Here is a 22,114-nt window from a genome sequence, read left to right as displayed (position 1 = left end):
TGTGTCAGCCAAGCGTGTGAGACGTCTTTGAAGTCACATGGGTTGGCATTTGATGATGGGTAAGATGTTGGCGTGTCGTGGTTGCTATAACATGCTTGTCAGGCAGAGAAGAGAATGAACTATAGGACAAGGACAAGGCAGTGTGGCTGCTGCTGACTCCTGCTGCCAGACCTTTGCCACTGTCACCAGTACCAGCACCACCAGCACCAGCACCACCAAGGTTCCCTGGTTCCCTGTTGTCTTTTTATTTGCATTTCAAAACTTAGTTCAAACCTCCCCAAGTGTTCCCTGAAGAAGACTTACGGTTTAGACATAAAATCTTCCCAGAAGTCTCATTATGATCCCCAATTGGCATATTCAGTCATTTAAAGGCAATTATGAGGGCTCTGACTTACAATGGTTGAGTCCACTGAGTGAGACATAATTTGATGGATGATATGGAGGAAAGTCTGAGACTTTGAGAGGTGGGGCCTAGCTGTGGGAAGGAGGTCCCTGGGGCCATGTCCTTGGAGGCTCTTCCTTCTAGGCCTCTCAGTCTCTTCACTTAATGGCCACTATGAGGTGAGTGGGTCTTCTCTGCCACACCCGCTGTACCATGGTGATCTGCCTTGCCATAGGCTAAAAGCAGTGAAACCAGCTGGCCGCAGACTGCAGCCTCTGAGACCAAGAACAAAAGTAGGTTGTCCCTCTTCTCCTTTGTCTCTCCTATTCTGCTCCAGTGTTGAGAATCTGGTTACAAAGATGTGTGAGATTCCTAAGGCTGTTGGAATCAGACCCTCACCTGCTGTAACTCTTGGACAAGTTCCTTAGTAATCCGTGAGATGTATATCAACATTATATGGTAGCAGCATGGCTGGTCTTCGTTGTTGGCTTAGTCGTTCATCGCCACACTAATCCTATGAGGCAGGAAACACTGTCTGTCTTCATTTCACAGACTGAGGGAACTGATGTACAGAAAGAAACAAGAAAATTGCTTAAGGGCACACAGCTAGAATGTGGCTGTACCAGGAGTTAACACTGTCACTTTGACTTAAGAAGTGGTTGTCCTTACTGTAGATGGCCTTGCCACACAGCTATGTATTTAGTGGCAAAGCCTCATGGTACGGCTTTCAGCAGTGCTCGGCAGGCAGTAGTTGCTCAGGACTGAAAGGCGTGGTGGTCTTACTTTCCATCCCTTTAATTTGACCAAGATCCCTTTCTTCTCATACATCGCTCTCTGGTAGGATTTGGTGCAGATTACACTCGTTAGGTTGTAAGCATCTTGAAGGCAGAAACCACACGTAGCACGGGTCCCCTAATAGCACAGCTGAGCGATTAAATGCATGAATTGCTTTGATCCTGTTACAGAAAAACAGCTCTGTGGAGTGTCTCATATCTAGGACTTCCAGGCATGCACTGCTAAGTTTGAAGCCTGCCCCTGTCACCCATTGCATACACGTCTTATGCACATTATTTATCTTCCACTTCCTTGTTTATTTAATGGGGATAATATATTTATTATAAAAACCAAGGAGATAATGCCTATCAGCGGCTCAACAGAATGTTTGGTTTGTAATGGGTCAACACTTTCAATTATTTTTAATGAATTATTGCTAAAAGATAGGGACTCTGCCTCATGTCAGAGGTGTAGAGATCAAGATTGCTTTCTCATTGAGGAACTTCACATATCACAAGACAGACTGTCAGCGGATACGCCATAATTACGTACAGTAAGTTACAGTAGACAGAGTTTGGGTAAACTGCAGGAAAAGGAGAGTAGCCGGCTCTTTGGTAGGGCAGATAGGTAAGTTGGGTTTTGACAGATGAATGAGAACCGTAAGACAGAGCAGGAGAGGAGAAGGGTCCGCAAACGCCAGGATGGTGGACTGAATTGAACAGGGAATAGGAAGTCATCGAAAGTTACTGAGTGGGAGGGTGACATCAACAGAGCTGTCCTTTAGGGAGATTAATCTGACAAAAATATGTAGGATGAGTTAGTGGGGAGAGAAGCGAGGAAATAAATATCACATAGACCTTTAGCAGAACCTCCTACACGGGATAGAAATCCACTCCGCAGCAGCCCGTACAGATGGTCATCCAGATGATGCCTGAATCGCCCAGCAATGGGAAGTTCACTACCCCGTTAGGCATCTCTCTCTTCACCATCTCTCTTCTTCCCTCTTAACCATCCATGAATCCACCAGGAAGCCCCTTAGGAGACTAAGTACTGGGAGTGTGGAGCTGGTATCATAGTCTTGCCTTTGCGAATCTCACAATGGTTTTGTCCGTTACCGAGTAGTCCTGACGACAAGGGGCGTTTCTTTCCAGCATGGTCCTGAATCTGCTCATCTTGAACCTCTGCCTCATTTCCCCCTCATCGTGTGCCCTCAACTGCGTGTGCATCTTTCTTTCAAGTTCACAAACGTGTGTCAGGGAACTTTCTCTCTTCTCGGTGGGTAATCAGCTCCTTTATGGGAGACTCATAACTTTACAGATTTGTAAAGTTTAAGAAGTTCTGGAGCTGAGTGAGGCTTTGAAGTCACTGAGAACCTGTATCTCGGCCCTCGTCACTCTAGGGTGAGATTTGAGTCACAGATGAGTTGTGACTTGCCTCAGATCGTATAGCTGCCAAGTGACTAAACTAGGTCAAGAACTCAGGCTTCCCAGTGTCCAGACTTGCAAGGCTCTTAAGTTGTCTGCCTCGTAACCCCCTCCTAGATGTCCCACACATTTTTAATATCTCTCAAAAGTCTGGAAGCAGGAGCTGAGTGTCCTGATGCAGCTGTGTTCTGATCTGGATGGAGGACTGAGTTAGAGTCATAGAGGCCATCAGTGGGATGCTGCAGCATCATGACAACCCCAGGCCTGGCTAGTCTCATCCCGTTTCTCAGTGGACCCTGCGGGTGAGTTTGTTGGGCTAGTCTCAAGAAGGCAAAGCTGAACCTCATAGGAATCAAGTGCTTTCTAACCCTCGGCTGCTGAGCTAGTGTACGTGCTGGGAAGAAAGCGTTGGTTTCGATGTCAGTTCATCCTTCCAGAGTTTCTGAGAGCTCCAAATGGAGATGTACTAAGCGAAGCACAATATTTGTGACCCCGTGTTGAATGGCAAACGACAGATGCTTAGGCCTTTGTTCCTTGAGTGGGGCAGGTGCTTTCCAGGTTGTCCCGGCACTAGCTCTGTGGCCAAGGGTTAGAAAGCACTTCACCCCTATGCTGTTCAGGCTTCTTGAGAGGGGCTGGTTTTCTTGGCTGTGTCTTATGGCTCTGTCCTTTGTGGGTGGATGGTGGAGGGGGCAAGCTATATTCTTAGAAGTCAATCAAGATGTGAACTAGGCCAGTGCGTGTGGAGCCACTTGAAGACCAGCTCGTGGACGCTAATGCTAATCCTTCCTTCTGAAATAAGGATGAGGCCTGTCTTGCCTGTGAGTTCCTGCTGGATGTCTGTCCTGTGTGGTCACTTTCCTTAGGCTTTGTGTCTGTGAGGAGAGCCCTGCTTCCCCCTTTACCCCCCACCACACACCACACACACACACACACACACACACACACACACACACACACACACACACACTTTGTTACTAGCCTTTAAGGGCAAGGCCAAAGGCCACTTTTGAAAAACAACTCCTATTTTCTGGATTAGAATGAACTTTTCTTGCCAGTACTTGTTCTAGCAAGCGTGTTTACATGCTTATGTGGAAACCCTTATCACAGCCCCGTAAATGTTTGCATTACCCAGATATGCCCCCACAGCCCGAGAGTTCCTTGAGAACACAGGCCAAAAGAGGGGTTCAGTCTTACAACCCCCTCCTTTGCCTGATCCTGTAGAGAGGTCAGAGTATGCGTCAGTTGCATCTGGTGTTGAACATCCCTCCCAGATTCACGTCCTGGGCAGCTCTGCTGGTTTCCCTCTGGCGTCTTCCCCATCAAGATAAAGATCTTGGAAAGGACGGGGACCAAGGGCAGAGCCAAGGAAAAATGTGGCCTCGAGGAGTGCTTCCTCCACGTTATTATCAGAGCATGAATGAACTTGGTTGCTGTTATGTAATTGTGAACCCTCAGACCCGGTTGTGATTCTTGTCTTTCCATTCTGACTAAAAGGGCCAGGATTGATTGCTGCAGGGACTCTTCTAACACGGGGGGCCTTCTATCCCCGTATCTCTCAACCCCCCAGTTCTACACACACAGCCAATGTGGCCCCTCTCAGAGCCTGAATGATCTACTGCTCCCCTGCTGCTGTGATCCCTTCAGTTCCAGGCCCCATTGCAAAGGCTTGGACTTCTCCTTAGCCCGCCTTGTTGGTCTGGTATGCTTTGTTCCTGCCTCCTAGCCCTTTTCACCACCGAGCCTGACAAGCTTTCTTCTGGGACTGTCTTCTGCTAGCTTTAATTTTCTAACCCTGTCTTGATTCTTGGCTTTAGTGCTGTTTGGTTCCGGAAGTCTTGCCCGATGGCTTCTCTCACAGCATTCAGCACTATCCTTTCTTAACGCCGATCCATCTGTATGCTTCCTAATTCATTTAAGCCCTGTCTGTCCTCTTCTGTTGTTGTGTTAAATGCAAGGACCGTGGGAAGAAAACAATTTGCTGTGGATTAAGGTTCTAAAGGTCTAGATGTGCAGGTGAACAGGAAACTGATTGGCTATGCTCCAGACAAACCTAGGAAGCCGTGTAAGCTAACTGGAAATGGAGCAAGCTAAGGATTCTCCAAGCCCGTCCTTAGTGATGTCCTGCTTCCTTCTTCTAAAGGTTCCACAACTCCCTTACACATCAGCACCAACTGGGGACCACGTGTTCAAGCACATGAGCTGGATGGGGGACATTTCTCATTCAAAGAACAGCACTATCCCTTAGCTCCAAGTTTTCCCAGGAGAGGCCTTGTCTGTTTCCTAGCAAGACCTACTGTGTGCTCCTCACACAGTGGGCATGTCTCAGTTCCCCCATTCAAGTGGTCCTGAGGTCTGAGTATCTACCTGTTGACTTGGGTTCTTCACACAGATAAACCACTAGGGATATAACCTTTAGCCCAATGAGTGAATGGCCCTCTGGGAGTAGAGATGTTGGCTGAGGTATTCAAAGGGCTGGTACAGGTGTGTCAAGAACATTCTGTTTGAGCTGAGTTCGGCTTGTAACTTGCTATATAATGCTTCAGGTGTCAAGACTCTTGACACCCCAAGTGGACCAAACTCTTGCTGCTCCCTAACAGCTCTGTCAGAAGCAGGGTATATAAGTTAACTTGACATGATATTCTTAGTGAATCCCTGGGATTATAAAAATCTCTGCTAAAGTTCCGTTTTAGCTTTGACAGAAACCTGGCCACTGCCTTAGCTTTCTGAATCTATCCCCACTTGAAGAGAGAGAGAGAGAGAGAGAGAGAGAGAGAGAGAGAGAGAGAGAGAGAGAGAGAGAAGAAAGCTGACCTGTCAACTCGTGTTTGCAGCAGCTTTGTGAACTCTGTGTTTCCCCAAAGATTCCCACAGAGGCTCCGAGGGCGGGATCTCCTCCTCTGTCCTCTACTGCCTCCCACCCCTCTTAGATGTTTCTTGTTGTTTTCCCTTGTTCTTTTCACTGGCAAGCCAGGGAGGGAAGTATTTTAGGGTAGGAACCAGAGTGCCGAACCTGGAGGCCTGGCGGTCTCTTCAGCTGGGTGGCGGTGGGCAAGCCTTCCCTTCCATCTGTTGATAATAGAGTTGATATGAGCGAGCTATCTCTGTGCAGCTTGCTGCCCCAGGCCGCCCCACTTCCTGCTGTCACAACCTTCCAGCTGCAGAATACAGGCCGACAACTCTTCTGCAGCAGTTTAAGGCTTACATAGCGTCCCTTTCCCATCTCACCTGTCACCCTTGATGGCAAAGGTTGCCTTTCTTTTCCTTCAGCCTTCCTGCCTCTTTCTCCTAGCTTTGGCTTATTTTGGGGAGTGGCCACGCTAACTGTGTACAGACTTGGGTCAGACTTGGAAATGGCTTTGTCCCCCTCATTCAAAGCTCACTGACTTAACTAAAACGACATTGGGATGCTCAGATTTAAATTCTGCCCCAGCTAGCTGGCTTTGGGTAGGATCCTTCAGCTTCTTGAGTTCCCCTTCACCTTCCTTATCTATAAAATAGGAATGATAACAGACCCCACTTCTGCGGAGCCTGTGAGGAGTCAGTAGCCCAGAGGTCGGTCATTTAGTGGCGTTGAGTGGCTTTTCAGTGTTAGCCACTTCAAATGCTGGTTTCTTCCGATGTCAACCCCAGCAGGCCTACACTGTGTCCTTTAACTGGCTCAGACAGTATGTCGCCGTGCGTAGGGAACTGTGACTGAGACTTTGCAGGTCAACAGATTTGCTACGTGAAGAACAGGTCTGCAGTGGGCAGCTAAGGAGGAGAGCATGGAAACCCAGGCCCGGAGGAAAGATTCTCTTTCCGAGTAGGTGCAAGAGGTGGTCTGTAGGATCAGGGCCTCTGCAGATGGGGAGGGGAAAGACAGTGCTTGGACAAGGCAGACTGCATCTCATGTGTCAGAGTTAATAAAGTCTACACACCCGTTTAACCACATGCGCCCTTGAGTTGTGTTAGTATTTTCCAGGCATCCATGTAAGGACTTATTTATATTTATTTTTGTTGCTTCAAGACAGTGTCTCCTGGAGCCTACGCTGGTCTTGATTTCCTATGTAGCCCTTAGTTCCTTGTTCTCCTGCTTTCTGGCTGCAGCTTCTTCCAATATGATTGCGTCTGGAGATAATTGTTCCTTCCTAGGGACATAGATGTTTCTGTTGGTTCCTGAAAGACCTATGGTTTACTGGCCTGTGCCCCTGGGGGATAAAATAGGGAGACAGAAAGGAAGTAGCTGGACTGAACAGAATGCAGTGTGAGATCTGTTTTTTGCGGAATTCAGATGCAGGGAGGGGTGAGAGTTCTGTTTGATTATCAGTGTCCCATGCAGAGGACTCAGGGAGAAGCACCGTGCAGGGCTGTGATCACTGTTCCCATGGGTGGACCCTCTTTAGACGTTTTCCTCATCTGGGCCCCTCCATATTCAGTCTCAGTGACTCCAGACAGCATAGTCACTCTCAGGTGCTCACCGTATCCCAAACACCCACTGAGGGCCTGGTACTTGGCTCACACAGACGATTTTGATGCCCATTGAGCCTGGAGGCACTCACAGTCCATTTCTTCCCTACTTACCGCCCACTCATAAAGATGGCCTCTCAGTTGCTAACGGTGGGAGAGTGAAGAGAATCCAGAGCCCCTGAGCCCAGCATCGGGCTCCTGTGAAGTTAAATGCGCCATTCACATCCATGCTGACTGCCATCATAGGAAAGTTCTTTGCATTTGCAAATGACATATTTTCCCCCTTTAAAAAAAAAAGAATCTATGAAGGTTTCCAATTCTAAAATTCCATGATTGTATGGTTCTAAATTAATTTAGGAAAGTAGGCAGACAGTTTTGAATGTGTTTCCATGGACACTGTGGGTGTTGGTTGAGGTGCCTGCTTAGTCACATTTATTGCCATCTGTTGTCAAAGAATTGCTTGAGTTTGGTCTGAGGGCAATTCAAGACACGGACAGGGATCGGCTGTCCTGACGTTCAGCTGAACATCAGAATGTTCTAGCAGCTTAGCATTGCCATCAGACAGAGTTTAGCTAGCCAGGTAACATACAGTATATATGTAGCCTTTACTTATACCCGTTAGAAAAAATTTTTAGTCTAGGTCGATCCAGTGTGATCTGCTTTAAGATAAACCTCTAATAAAAATTATATACTGTTAATGCAGTCATTATGCAAATTAATTGAAGATAATTTGTGTGTGTGTGTGTGTGTGTGTGTGTGTATCTTGGGGAGGGTTGTATGTGCCAAATTTGACAACCCTAGGCAGCATCAATTTATAATCGGTGACCTCGTGAGTGTCCTGGCATGAGTGACAGCAGTGTTTATCATATAATAAACATTTCAGTCAGTTCCAGTGGATCCCTCCACTATAAGCCCTTTCGCAGATAAGAGGAGTTGCTAGCAGGAATTCAAGAATGATAGGTCTTATTATTTGTAGGAATTTGATGTTTATTTTCCTCTCACTGCTAATGAAGTGACAATCCTTTCATTAAAATGACCACACATATAGTATATATCTTAATTATCAATCAGTTACTTATAATTTTGAAAAGCATATCTAAAAAATATATATTATTTGGTGACATTTGAGTTTATGAAGTAATTTATGAATGCTTCTTAGCATTATTTTTCTTATCTGATAAAACAGTTCTGGAATTTATAGGGGTCAGGACCTGTTCACGGAACTACATCCACACCGGCATCGGCCTCCCACACTGTTCTGCAGTTCATCTTTGATGCTTATTAGCTGTGGAATATTTATAGCTATGCCCATTCATCATTTCTTCTGTTAAGATCCGGTGCCTGTGTGAGGAAGAAGGAAAATTACAGCCTCGTGTCTTTGCCCTGTTTATAGGCTTTTGATGTTTTAAGGTATGCACTGAAATCCTACATGGAAAACATGAAAGGTTTGCCAAATCCTTGAGCTAATTAGGAGCTCCCTGCTTTTGCGATGTTTAGCAATAGAAACAAGAGTCTGAGTGCAAATGTCATGCTTTGTAGGGTCTAGGAATTTTTATTTATTTATTTATTTTAAACCTTCATTCAGCCACAGAATTTCTGCAGTGACATTCAGGATCAATGCTCCCAAAGGCAGACCACAAAGTATGTGCTTTTTTTAATCCCACGAGTCTGATGGTTGAAAAATCGCAGACAGCATTGCTTTCCTGTTTCATTAGGGACCTCTCCTGGGGACACCGATCCTGATGGCTCTTCCTCTGGTGGCAGGGGCAGAGTGTAGTCTGTAGGCATGATGGCCACTGCGCCGGCCCCGCCGTGCGAAGTCGAACAGACCCCTGAGGAGGGGGAGTGAGGATGAATACAGGAAAGGAAGAGAAGATTCAGAGATGAAGGTTAGAGATCAGGAGGGCTGTCCAGCTGTGACAGCCTCCAGTTTAATTTTCTTAGGCTTTATATACATTACACCATCGTGAGAGACATCACATTGACGCCTCCTGATGAGGCGGACAAAATGGCTCCCGATAGGCCACTCGTGGCCTTGAGTCATTCACTCTGTAAACATCTGTTGAACACTTCCCAGTGGCAGACATTGACCTCTGGCTTAGGAATACTGTTGAGAATAGCACAGAAGGTCCTTGGTTTCATGGGAGACCAGTCCCAAGAGTGAGTGGCAGCCATAACCAAGAAAAGAGCCATTTGAAACAAACATTTCAGATACTGGGCAGTGTTGTTAAGTCAACAGCTAAGGTGGTAAGATCATCTGGCTCCGTTGCAGTGGAAGGTCCTTTTATGTCAGATGTTCTGTGCTGAGACCTGATGGGTAGCGAAAAGCCAGCTTTGAGACGCTGACTACCCAGAGCCTCTTTAGCCCATTGTGGAAAAGAAGAGACTGGATGGGGGTGTGACAGTGGGATCCACTTGAACGTTTTTTGTTTGTAAGACCAAGATGCTTGAACCTCACCATGGGAGGGATTTCAATAGCCTCCCTCCCCCATTACAGACAACCACATGTGTGCATGTCGCCAGTTGTTGATTTCAGGAAGCAAACATTGTCCTATAAGCATAAAAAGGGACTTGGTATTTAGATCAAGCTTACCTGAAGGGACCACAGGAAACTGACCTGAAGTGTGAAACCGAGGCTCTTGTTCCAGTAACTTACACAAGAGCAGTAACTGAGGAAATCTTTGTCTCACAGGAGGTCTCTCCTACACCTGACCGTGGCCTGCGAGACCTTTTCTCCTGATGCCATACCCTGACTGTAAAGTCAGCGAGCAGCATCGTGTGACGTGGATGGGAGACGCGCATGGGGGCGTATGGTGACCTGCATGTTTGCTTGGTGGGGGCCAGTGTGAAGTTAGATGCAAATCTACAGAGCAAACATCATTTTGTGAACTTTCTCCAGTGATCAAAAAAGGCAGGGTTAGAGAGAAGGTCTAACCAGCCAAGGTACTCGCCACGAAGCTTAAGGACCAGAGGTTTGATCCTGGAACCCACATGGTAGACGGAGAGAACTACCTCCCTCAAATTGACTGTCGATTGAAGGATTATATATGTACCCCTGTACACACACACACACACACACACACACACACACACACACACACCATAGATAAAACAACCATATTTTAAAATTAAACTCAAATAAAAAGAGGAGGTTAGAGTTCACATTCTTAGTAGCTTCTAGGAGCTTCTAGGACTTGTCCCTCCCGGTCGGTGTGACATAGGACTTTGCTCATTTCCACACACTTGGCCTTCAGGGGGCCACACTGAGCAGACAGTTTTCTTTTACGGTTGTGTTAGGAATTAAGGAGCTGGAAGTGGTCTCGGGCCGTCTGTAGTTACCCAGACACACAGCCCTTACCTTTCTCTTTTCAGACGATGTGGTACTAAAAGGGAAGATGGGTCCCTCTGATGTGTGGAATCCAGCTTTCCAGCTTTCTTTTACCTTACAGCACACAGAGAAGGCAGTTCTCACAACAAGGTGTACTAAGTGGACCGTATTGCTCCGGGTCAGGTGTGGATTGGTCTCCAGGACTTAGGTACAAATTTCAGACAGTGACATGACAGCACACCTTTCGGTGACCTTCTCGTTGGAAGCTCTGCTGATGAGACAAACCCCTGTATTAGACTGTGTACCGCTTTAGGATAGGGACTGCATTTTGTCTCTTCTTGAACGCTGTTGTGCTCTTCGCTTATGAAGAGAGTTATTCTGGCTCCGGGTCTGGGAGGTTTCAGTCCGTTGTTGCTGATCGCTGTTGCTTTGAGACGTAAGGTAAGCAGCTGTGAACGGCAAGCACACTGGTAAACAAGGCCCTCACCCCATGACTCATGGGAGAGACAGAAAGAGGAAGGTGCTGTGATCCCACAATCCCTTTAAAGATAGCCCAAATACCTTAAAACCTCCCCATCAGCCCTACCTCCAAAACATCTGTCCCCTCCCTATAGTGCCAGGATTACTCCTTTAATATGTGGGTGTTTGAGAAGGCTTTCCAGACCCAAACGATAGTACCTTAGTCCCTTGCAAAGTTCTGAGAGCCCCAAGAATATGGTCACCTTAAGTGCAGCTAAGATCTCCACAGACAGGAAAGGATAACAAGCTTCGTCATTGGGTTGCAATCGTGACACATCATTAAGAACTTTGTTTTTCTGGCCTTGGCGTGTTTGCTCTCATCTGTCTGGTTTGAATCCTGGCTCTCACACAGGTTGGCTGTTTGATCTGGAGCGGTGCTGTCAGAGATGGCTGTGGAACTGTGGGAGACAGGGCCTAGCTTGTGGATAGAGGTCGTTAGAGGCAGGCCGTAAACCCTGCAGCCAAGCCTTTGTGTTCTGATCCTGTTGCCGTGGGCTGACCTGATCCTAAAGCCTACCTTCCCAATCATGACAAACTCCTTCCCTTCAGGATTGAGTTCCCACCAGATACTGTCACAGCAGTGAGAAAAGAAAAATAGTGCAAGCAGGTTTACCTCATCTGAGGAGGCCCTGGTCTACATATCTGTACAAATGAGGATGATGGAGCCAGACCTGACTCGCTGCCCTGATTCTGAAACATTGTTTTACTTATCATACCCTCCCCCCCAAAAAAAGCTTGCCTGCCTGCCTGCCTCCCTCCCTCCTTCCCTTTCTCCCTCCCTCCCTTCTTTTAAACCTACTCTCTGCTTTATGTATCACACACAAGACTCCAGGATTAAATTCTGTGATCTAGTTAAAATAGTAACTGAATAATCAGATTTGTAAAAACTCGAGACAGCCAACAGTTCATGAGTGACAGGTCATTCAGCATTTGTCAACAGGACATCATCTTATGTGTTAAGAGTTACAGGGGGGGGGGGGGGCTGGCGAGATGGCTCAGTGGTTAAGAGCGCCGACTACTCTTTTGAAGGTCCGGAGTTCAAATCCCAGCAACCACAGGGTGGCTCACAACCATCCGTAACGAAATCTGATGCCCTCTTCTGGAGTGTCTGAAGACAGCTACAGTGTACTTACATATAATAAATAAATAAATCTTAAAAAAAAAAGAGTTACAAGAGTCGTGAAGGTTATGATGCAAAGGAAAGTGGCACAAAAATCAAATCTGATGATTCCCTAAGGGCTTTGCTTTCTTGTGGTTGATTTAGAGGTGGGGGGGGGGGTGTGGAGAAAAAGGAAATTAAGAGTTTGTTTATGTGGTAGGTAGTTGATTTCTTCAGCTACCATGACTTGAGGAATAACAGTAGACAGACTTTCGGATCCTGCTGTTCCTCTTCTGTGGTGCCTCATGGTGTCTCATGAGGGTGCGGGCCACTAGGATGGATTTTAGAATGATTGGGGCATGGGGGAGAGGGATAGGAAGTGATTTCTGGTTCCTCCACAGTAGATACTGATGGCTTTGGGAAGCTTGCTTCAGGAGCAACAGCATCAGGAAACATGTCCATGTACTTTTGTGTGTTTAATTAAAAATTTTGTTATACTTTCTTCACTATAACAAGGCAGTTAGTGGATTTGGAGAAGTATTGTCAATACTTGCAAGGCTACAAAGTGAAAACTATGTAATTGTGTATGTGTTTGTGTCTGTGTGTGTCTGTGTGTATGTGTGTGTGTGTGTCTGTGTGTGTCGTTGGAGTTGTGAAATGAGTGTGCCACTTAAACAAAATCCTAAGTTATGCGTTCAACAATTATAGGAAACTTTATTGAGAAACTGTCTGTCATGTATGTGCTTAGCTTTGATGCACACAATCACTCCAAACTGCTATAACCAGGCAGCATTGCCCCTGCCTTCTCATTTGAAATTGGACTAAAAAATAGTAAGGTCCTTTTAGGTTCAGTATGAATAAAAGAATAAACAGTCCAGGTAATAAATGTGTTATGCTAAATGAAAGTCTAAGCCCGGAAACAAGCACCTACAGTTAGGGCAGGTCTGATACCTGATTTCCAAACAAAACAGATGCCCCCCTCCCATTTCCTAAAAAGAATATATATATATATAAGATTAGAATATATATATATATATATATATATATATATATATATATATATATGTATGTAAGATTAGTGTGTGTGTGTGTGTGTGTGTGTGTGTGTGTGACATTCCATTTTCCAGGGAAGCTCCAAAAGCAGGAAGGTAAACAATGCAAAACAGCTTCAGGAAGTCCCTGAAACTGACCAGATCACCAGATTCACTAGGCCCCTCCCTGCCAGAGTAAGCAATAAAAGCTGCAAAGACACAAGCTAGCAGATGACGCAGAAGGCGGTGGATGTAAACTAGTCACTTGATCGGTTAGCAGGCTGTGCTGTGAGCTTCAAGTTTCCCTGATTTGTGAGCTGTCACCTATGTTGGGGGATGGGGTGGGGGACTTGGTGAGTCATTTCTGTTCCTGTAAGTAACCTCTCACTCACTCATATGCCTGTAGACCCTGGTATATCTGTACTTTGTCTGTTGTAGGATCCTATCTGGGATGAATAAACATGTGTTGTACTTCCCCAGGAACAGTTTTGTCACATAACAGAAACCTCAGGTTTTTTGTTTGTTTGCTTTTTTGTTTACTGAAAGAGGCTAACCAGATTCTAACTTCTCTAAAAAGGTGGACGCCTGGAGCGACTTTGCATTTTTTGTTAAGAGTTCTGATGCCAAATGGGAGAGGTGTCTCTTTATGTTTGAGCATAATGGTCCTGTCTCTTGCCCTCTGTTGAACTCAGCCTCCTCAGTAGCTGAAGTCCCGCGTGCTTCCTTTCGAGTGGCACGGAGGGGAGAGGCACCTTCTGCTGGCAGTCTTCCTCTTTTGATTAGTGGAAACTTCCATCCCGGGTTAGCAGACACTTCACCTCAGTACAGCTTCCCAGGTTAACAGACACTTCACCTCATAGAGCTTCCTCTTCATTTTTGTCATGGCATTATTTTTGGTGAGCTACCATGTTTCTCTCATTCCCTGTTTGACTATGCTCTCTCTATTCCTTCTCTTTCACCATTAATTAATCACCATAGCTCTTTTTTAAACCTTTGCTATATTGAGAAATATGGTACACATACACACATAATATATATATATATATATATTATACATATATATGTATGTATATACATAAATTATATATATTTGTTCTTTGGGGGGAGCATCCGTTTTGTTTGGAAATCAGGTATCAGACCTGCCCTAACTGTAGGTGCTTGTTTCCAGGCTTAGACTTTCATTTAGCATAACACATTTATTCCCTGGGCTGTTTATTCTTTTATTCATACTGAACCTAAAAGGATCTTACTATTTTTAGGTTCAATTTCAAATGAGAAGGCAGGGGCAATGCTGCTTGGTTATAGTAGTTTTGAGTGATCGTGTGCATCAAAGCTAAGCACATACATGATCTTCCTTAAATCCCGTACTGAAGCCATGGGTGGTAGGTTGTGTGTTTCCTGGTTTATGGGTGATTGGGCAGAGCTAGCAGTTTAACCATTATGGAATGAATGTATACTTCTGTGCTTCCTGGAAACTTATTAGCGTATTTAAAGCTGCTGTAAACTGCTTTAAAGATAATCTAATATTCGTCATTATTGTAGAAGCTTGTCAAAGAGTTGGGCCATAATTAAAGTAAAAACCTTAGTTTGTTTTTGTAGTGTTTCATGTCCAGTAGGCACGGATGTTAACAGGGCCTGGTGCTCATTCACTGGGTATATGGATGATAACAATGACTGTCACAGCCAAGCCTTTGGATTCTGTTCAGATATGGGGTGATCAGTCAATAGAAGATGCTGATACTGAAATGTACCTTGGACTCTTGGGTCAAGTCCTAACTTTGCCCTGACTCTTGGATGAACTTGCAAGTTATTCAGCTCTAGGATAGCCATTTGTAAAGTGGACACAGTAGACCCTTGGGTGACAGCGGTCCGGTAGAAAGGGAAAATGTTTGTGAATTGCTTAGAACTGGGCACATAGGAAACAGTCATTAAAAAGACAGCTGTTTCTAACTGCCATTATATGTTATGCAGTAATAGACTGTAAGTTAGGCAAGGCCATATAGTGCAAATTCTGAGTCTGTTAGCAGTCGAACCTCCATTAAATCCCTTTGTGTCTCTGAATGTACTTGTGTCATGAAGATATATAAAAGAGGGTTATAATAAAATTTATGAGCAATGGAACATCTGAAAATGTTGACCAATCTTCACCAGTGCTGCTGACCCAGCCCTGTGGCTGACAGACTTCTAAGACAGGGCTGCTTAGGCACAGAGGATCCCGGGGAACTTTACTTACACTGGCCATTAGTCCCTATGGCACTTAACAGTTTGGCTCCGATTCGAGTTTCCGGTGATTGATGCATACTTTCTGGGTCAAGGCTTGGATTAGATCCTTAAGTACTCTGAGGGTCTGAACTCACTTGATTGTAAAGATTAAAGTCTTTATTCTTCTAGACTTGATATTCTTTGGAACATCTTTTTTTTCTTTTCTGTTTTAAATTAATTTTAAATTAGGATACAAAGTCATCGGTTCCATTGTGGTGTTTAAAATGTACCTGTCATTGTACCTTGTCTGAATCCTCTGTACTGCCCTCTCCCTCTCTCCTTCCTGGTTCCCCACCCCCACTCCCCTCTCCCTCTCTCCTTCCTGGTTCCCCACCCCCACTCCGCTCTCTTGTCACATGTCAGGTGATCCTTATTATCTTATCTTCTTGGATATATTCTGTGATGAAAAAAAAAATGTCTGTGTTTGAAAAAAAGGAAGCTATAAATGAAAAGATTATGATGTTATCAGTTTATATTGTCACCGTGTGAGTCGATAATTCCATGTGTGACTGTTACGAGGAAGTCAGAATTTGGTGTTTGACCGTCAGTATTTTAGATAATTAAAACACCATATGACGTTGTCATTTTAAAAGAATTGGCTCCATTCTCCCCCGGCTTATTTTCACACGAGGCATTGTAATTTGAAGTTGGTAATAGCAGTAGTCTGGGTTTTGAGTGTGAATCAAAGGCGAACCAAGGGAAGTGGAGAAAGCCTCCATGCCTTTCCTGGAGATTTCCCACTCCCAGGCCCTTCCCTAACGCTTAGGTGCAAAGTCGCTGTATCGTTTATTTAACACTTCCATTCTCACTGCCACAGTCTGTTTTATTTCTGTGGGCGGTGCGCCCTGCACACTCAGCTCTGGGTGAGACCAGTATGTGTATGACAGGGCCTTCTTCCCTAGCTGGCTCATGGATTGGGGCCTGGGGCTGACAAGAAGCACTCCAATGTGTTTTACAGCCTGAAGTGTGTTCACCCCTGAGTACTGGATTTTATATTCCACTGGGGGGAAAAAGTCTATAAATACCGTGACAACTTTCCCCCTCTACCAGAAGGCTCCACGCCCTGTGGCAATCTACTTTCATGAGTTTGCGGTTGGTGCCAGAGCCTACAATGTAAAATTCCTTTGTAAATACTGTACCTGAGAAAGCAGCATTGTGTCCACTCCTACTTTTGCTTCTTTTTCTGACCTCATGGTCTCACTCTGTATTCCAGACTGGCCTCAAACTCAGCATCCTTTTGCCTCAGCCTCCCAAGTGTTGAGATACTACATCCCTATATACCCTATCCTGTTTGGGTATACTGGGAGAATTCATTCCACATTCTTTCCCTGTAATTAGACTGTTGATTTATTTCTCTGGGTGTTGCACCCTTTCTCCCGAAGCTGCCCTGGTCCTCTCTAAGGGACGGTAGTGAAGTCTCTAGAATGTTGTCATTCCATCAGTGCCCTTTGTTGTGCTGGCCATTGCAGAATATCTGGAGACAGGGCACTCTGAGATGCTGATGTGGTGACTCTGAAACAGGTCACTGGGCCAAGATAGCTCAGCAGAGTCTGAAAGATGGCCATTCGAGGGGATCTTGAGCCTGATGTGTGCCCTGAGTAGGAAGTGGGATGTCCTGCCCTCGGTGGGGTCTGCACAAGGACAGCGTTTCCCATAGTGACTCGAATCTCAGCTTGGCTTTCTAGAATAAGCAGATATTAAAGTTCTTTCAATGAAAGAATTCTTTTTCCTGGGGAGTGCAGACTGCTAACACGCTTTTCATCTGAAGGTGTTAGCTCTAACTCATAGTTCTTCCTTCTCATGATGCCGCTTTACGTAGAGATCCCAGGCAAAGGAAGATCTCTGACCCTTTCTCTGAGTTCTGTCCCCAGAGTTATGCTCACCATTGCTCCAGTCCGTTATTCTCAACCACAGCAGGCTCCAGGTCACCCGCTTACTAGCTGGGAGACTCTGGAGGGAGTCATATTCAATTCTAATCTAGTTCCTTTTAATCTGAAGATGAACGTGCAATAGCTATGCAGAAAACATGTGCAGGTCACATGATTGTCATGAAGAGAACGAGAGAACTACTTTATGCTGTCACTCAGGGAACACTGAATGCTCACAGGGAGAAGGGTAGCCCAGTGGATGGAGGCAGACAAGGCGTCTAAAAATTAAGAGTTTCCAATCTGAGGCGACCCCGATGGTACCTGCTGAGTTCTCAGTGTGGAAACACCTAGAACGATTCAGCATTGGTTCAAGGGTCACATGAACTGTGATTTGTGCTGAGACAGACAGGATGCAAATGAGAAAACAGCAAGCTGTGTTGGGTTACTACTTCCATGCGGTGTGGGGGGAACGCTTCCAGCAGAGGAAATGTTTGAGCTGGGCCTGTCAGGTGACACAGCTTCCTATAAAAGCTCATCTGTCGCCTTTTCTCTTGTTCTCTGCAGTGGTTGCTTGTCTGCGGTCTCTGCACTGGCATCACTTGCTGGCCTTTGACTTAGCATCCGCCCTAACAAAAGTCACATTATAGGTGTGCATTGAGAACAGACTCGTTCTTAAATGCCAGGATCTGGATGTACACTTTTGTAATGAAAAGTCTGTTTATTTTTCTGGGTCAATTTTACCTTAGACTACTGCTCTATAATTCAAAACTTGCCTTGTTTTAGACATGATATTTATTTCTAATGACAGGGTAATTCTAGTACATGGGGATGTTCAATGCTTTGGAGCATATTGGATATAAATGTTGAAGAGAAATTTATTCTTTAGGGGTATACACAAGAGACAGGTTAAAGGCAACGAGGCAGCTTTCCAGAAGAGAGACAGTCGATGCATTGAGTGTGTTCCTGTAGAGAAGTGTCATGGGGGAGGGTGGTGAGAATCCGGGTCACACACCTTGAGTCCCTGTGTTATCTTGTGTTAATAGTTAACACCAATACTGTGTCATTGGCTAAATATTTTTCTTGCAAGATAAAGGATTGTGGTTGTATGGACTCTGTCTAGAAGCTAAAGATCTCGATCCCTTGAGTTGACATGGTAGAGAATTCTCTTCTATGAGTTTTCTTGGAAGAGAGCACAGAAATTTCTCATTTTGACAGTTTTAATGGCAGACTTTTAAAACTCAGGATTTCCCATCGAAGTAAACACAAAAATAAAAGATTGTAGTATGTTGTTGTTTGTTGCCGTGTGTGTGTGTGTGTGTGTGTGTGGTGTGTGTGTGTGTGGTGTGTGTGTGTGTGTGTGTGTGTGTGTGTGGTGTGGGGGGTTGGCACCAAGCACATTTGGAAGCTGGAGGACAAAGCATCACTTCTTGCTTTTTAACTTGTTAAGACAGGATTTGTTGTGGTTCAGTGCCACCTACCCGAGCGCTTTCAGATTGTCCTTTTGAAATGGCTCTTTTTTCCTATGAGAGATAAATAAAGTATGTCAGTTCTCTCTCTCTCTCTCTCTCTCTCTCTCTCTCTCTCCCTCTCTCTCTCTCCCTCTCTCTCTCTGTGTGTGTGTGTGTGTGTGTGTGTGTAGGTCAGAGGACAGTCTCCTGTGTCATTCCTTAGGAGTCATGTACTTTATTTTTTGAGATGGGATTTGCCATTTTCTTGGGGCTTGCCAGTTCAGCCAGTGAGCTTTTCCTCCCCAGATTAGCTGGGATTCCAAATTTGTGCTGCCACACCCAATCCTTTTCCCTTCCCTCCCCTCCGCTCCCCTTCCCTCCCCTCTCCTCTCCCTCTCCCTTCCTTTTCCCTCCCCTTCTCTCCTCTCCTCATCCTCTCCCCTCCCCCTCCCTTCCTCCTCTCCTCCCCCTGCTGCCCCCCTCCCCTCCTCTTTCCCCTCCCCCTGCTTTTACTGACATCTTGAGATCCTTCTCCTTGTATAGCAGTCACTACTTTACCGTTGACTAAGCTGCCTCTCCCATATACATACCTTCATATATCTTGATAGAACTCAACAGTCTTTAAAATTATGTTTGCCAAAATACTGAACCTGAATCTAACTGATCAGAAGTCTACAGCCAAGTGCCGATGTACACAACATGAAGGGGTCAAGTGGGGGTGGTTGGTAGAGGATACTTTGTAGTTGTAATCAACAAAACATCAAAACTTCCCAGGTCAAATGACCAAGACCAAAACCAGCACACACACAGAGGAAACCTGTGGCTTGAAGGAGACCAAGGAGGTCTGTGATAGAGGAGGGCCTGGATGCTGACTACAAACAAAGGAAATCAGTAAGAGGGAATTGAGGACTGAACACTAGCCTGGCATTTAAAGTTTAAACGGTGTGCAGATCATCGGGGAGTTAGGCTTTTGGTGTTTTTTTTTTTTTTTAAAGCATTCCTTCTAGAGACAGATTCTAATATTTAGGAATGAGATCCCAGAGGCCCCAGCTGATTGATTTAAAGTTAGACATGGGTCCAAGGGGCTGTGTTTTACAGTTTTCTCTTCTCTGGGTATTTATTCAAAGTCTCTAAAAGTGAACATTAAAAACAGCAACAAAGCAAAACCTGACTTTGAAATGCACCCGCTTCCTCTGTTTTTCTCAGGATCCTGTAGTGCGTCTTCTAGAAAGAGTGGTCTGCAGCCACAGTCCAGCTTTCTTTGTTATCCATACAGCATTTTCTCCTGTAGCTTTTTAAAAAAGATGTAGTTTTACTTTGAGTGTGAGTCTTGCCTGCATGCGTATTTTTGCTGTCTGTGGAGACCTGAAGATGCATAGGCCTTTCGGAACTCCAGTTAGAGACAGTTGTGAACAGCCATGAGGATGCTGGGTCCTCTGCAGGGGCAGCAAGTGCTCTCAACCAGTGAGCCATCTCTCCACTCTGCTCCCATTTCTTAACTGCTTTCGCTTAAAGTTTTGCTTTATTCTTGAATTCATATCAGTTCATAGATGAACTCAAAAAAATTAATTCCTCTGTGGTGTACTGCTTTGTATATGCAAATTCGTGTGGTTTGTTGTTGTTGTTGTTGTTGTTGTTTTGGAATTCAGGCTTTTGATTTTCATCTTATCAGTTCAGGGGCACATAATTTAAGCACATCATGGACTACCTCACAGCATCCTCAATTATTATTGCATGTTTGATTCTTCTTCTTCTCTGGTCTCTGCTGCAGACTTTCATCAGGTGTGCAGGGTCTGACCCTCAGGTGCTGCCATTTACAAACACCAACCTTGGGCATATTTTGTCTACTGCTATCTCCTTTGTCTGCATTAACACCTCAGAAACTATGTTTAAGTGATTTTTGCTCAGGCTACACAACTGTCTGAACTAGCTAGCCAGCCATCCTCCCTCCCTCCTTCCCGCCCTCCCTCAATCCCTTCCTCCTTCCATCCTTTCCTTCCTTCCATCTCTAAGTCTGCTGTGCCCTCTTCTTATTTGGTACATTGTCCTAATTCAGACCTCAGTATCCACCCTTGCTGTGCATCTCTACTGATGCCAGTGGCTCCTAGGGTCTCAGTAAAGCTCTTCATTAGCCAGCCCGTCTTTCTAAGCAGCCCCGTTTCTAAGGCTTCCTCCTCAGACTTATTCGGAGCATGACGAGAGCCCCCCCCCCCCCTTTCCTTGCACACTGCCTTGCCAAGCTGTCAATGTGGAAAATGCCTCTCTATCCTTCCTGTTTTACAGGAAGTCTCTGATGGGCCCCTCAGGTGCTACCATTTACAAACATCGCCACCCAGGACCATTGTGGGTTCTAATTGTGTGTTCCCAGGGCTGGGCACTCGTCTGTGAGGACTTCTGTAGCATCTTTGCGGATGCCGAGCTGTTGCTTAAGACTCCAGAGCTGCTGAGTACGGTTGTCCTGAGTCCTTAGGGACTTGCTGTGAACCTCACTTCCTGCTTTGCCCAGAGATGGTGACAGGGATACCACATGGCCTCTTTTCTTTTGACTTTCATTCCCCCAAGAGGGGAGAGATGTGAGGCCTGGGCTGGAGGAGAGGTGAAAAGAGCATTTAATGATATTTTTCTTTAGTGGCCTGAGTGTGTTCTTCCCTTTCTACGTTCCCTGTTTTCTTCCACGTTTTTAGTGGCTCCTATAAAGTATGGGGGTAAAGCAGTTGTAGTAAGTTTATTTTCTTCCTAATCTTTGTTTAAATATATTTTTTGAAATTAATCAGATGATAAATTATTATTTTAATTCCACTATGTAGTACTTTTAACAATACAAAGAGTTTAACTGGGTTTATTTTAGTTAATTAATTATTATTTTGTGTTCCATGCATGTGTAGGACAGAGGACAACTCTGTAAAGTCAGTTTGCTCCTCATACCTTTATCCAGGTTCTGGAGTTCAAACTCAGGTCATCAGACTTGCATAGTGTGTCACCAGCTCTGACTTGACTTCTATACCCATGAACCACCAAGCTCACTATTGATAGTAAACCCATTTTCCCAGAAAATAATAATTAAAAATCTTCTGAGAAACAGTTTACATCAGAGAAGGCTTTCCCAGTTATCTTAGTCTTATGTATATAATACCAGTCATAATTAAGGTCCTCATGTTTTATATGTTTATAAGCTGAGGATTAGCAGCTGTGAGCTTGTATCTAATTGTGTGATCATGTATCTACATAGCTGCCTTTCAGTGCCTAGCAACTTCTTCACACCAAGGGGCAGAGCATGCTAACCCTTCATCGTTTTGAAAAGGGAAACAGAATGCTTATACTAACTTGGTTTTAGAAATCAAAGAGAAGTTCTCCTAACAGGTGTGCAGGGCCTGGGTACAGAGCATGCAATTGAAGGAGGACTTTTATGCTGAAACTGGGTATATGGCGTGTTATATAGCTCAAGGATTGTGAGCCTTGAAGACGGCATGGGAGGGTACTGGGTGGATGCCTGGTACAGCTGCAAGTCATTTCACTGAGGATTCTTTCAA

At 45.1% G+C, this 22,114-nt stretch overlaps 1 protein-coding gene across 3 annotated transcripts in view; it reads left to right on the top strand.

Annotated features, from left to right (window-relative positions):
- Window positions 1-22,114, top strand: part of 1700025G04Rik (RIKEN cDNA 1700025G04 gene) — a 206,598-nt gene that overhangs the window by 35,200 nt on the left and 149,284 nt on the right. Inside the window, exon 1 of one of the 3 annotated variants that reach the window (XM_011248069.3) lies at window positions 437-675. The exons of the other annotated variants lie outside the window; for them this stretch is intronic. The gene's annotated coding sequence lies outside the window, so the exon portion shown is untranslated. Of the gene's footprint in view, window positions 1-436; window positions 676-22,114 lie in introns of those variants that run through there. 3 annotated transcript variants of the gene reach the window in all.

This window comes from Mus musculus, chromosome 1 (genome assembly GCF_000001635.26).
Source record: "Mus musculus strain C57BL/6J chromosome 1, GRCm38.p6 C57BL/6J".
Taxonomy (NCBI): Eukaryota; Metazoa; Chordata; class Mammalia; order Rodentia; family Muridae; genus Mus; species Mus musculus.
This window is presented reverse-complemented; position numbering and strand designations above follow the sequence as displayed.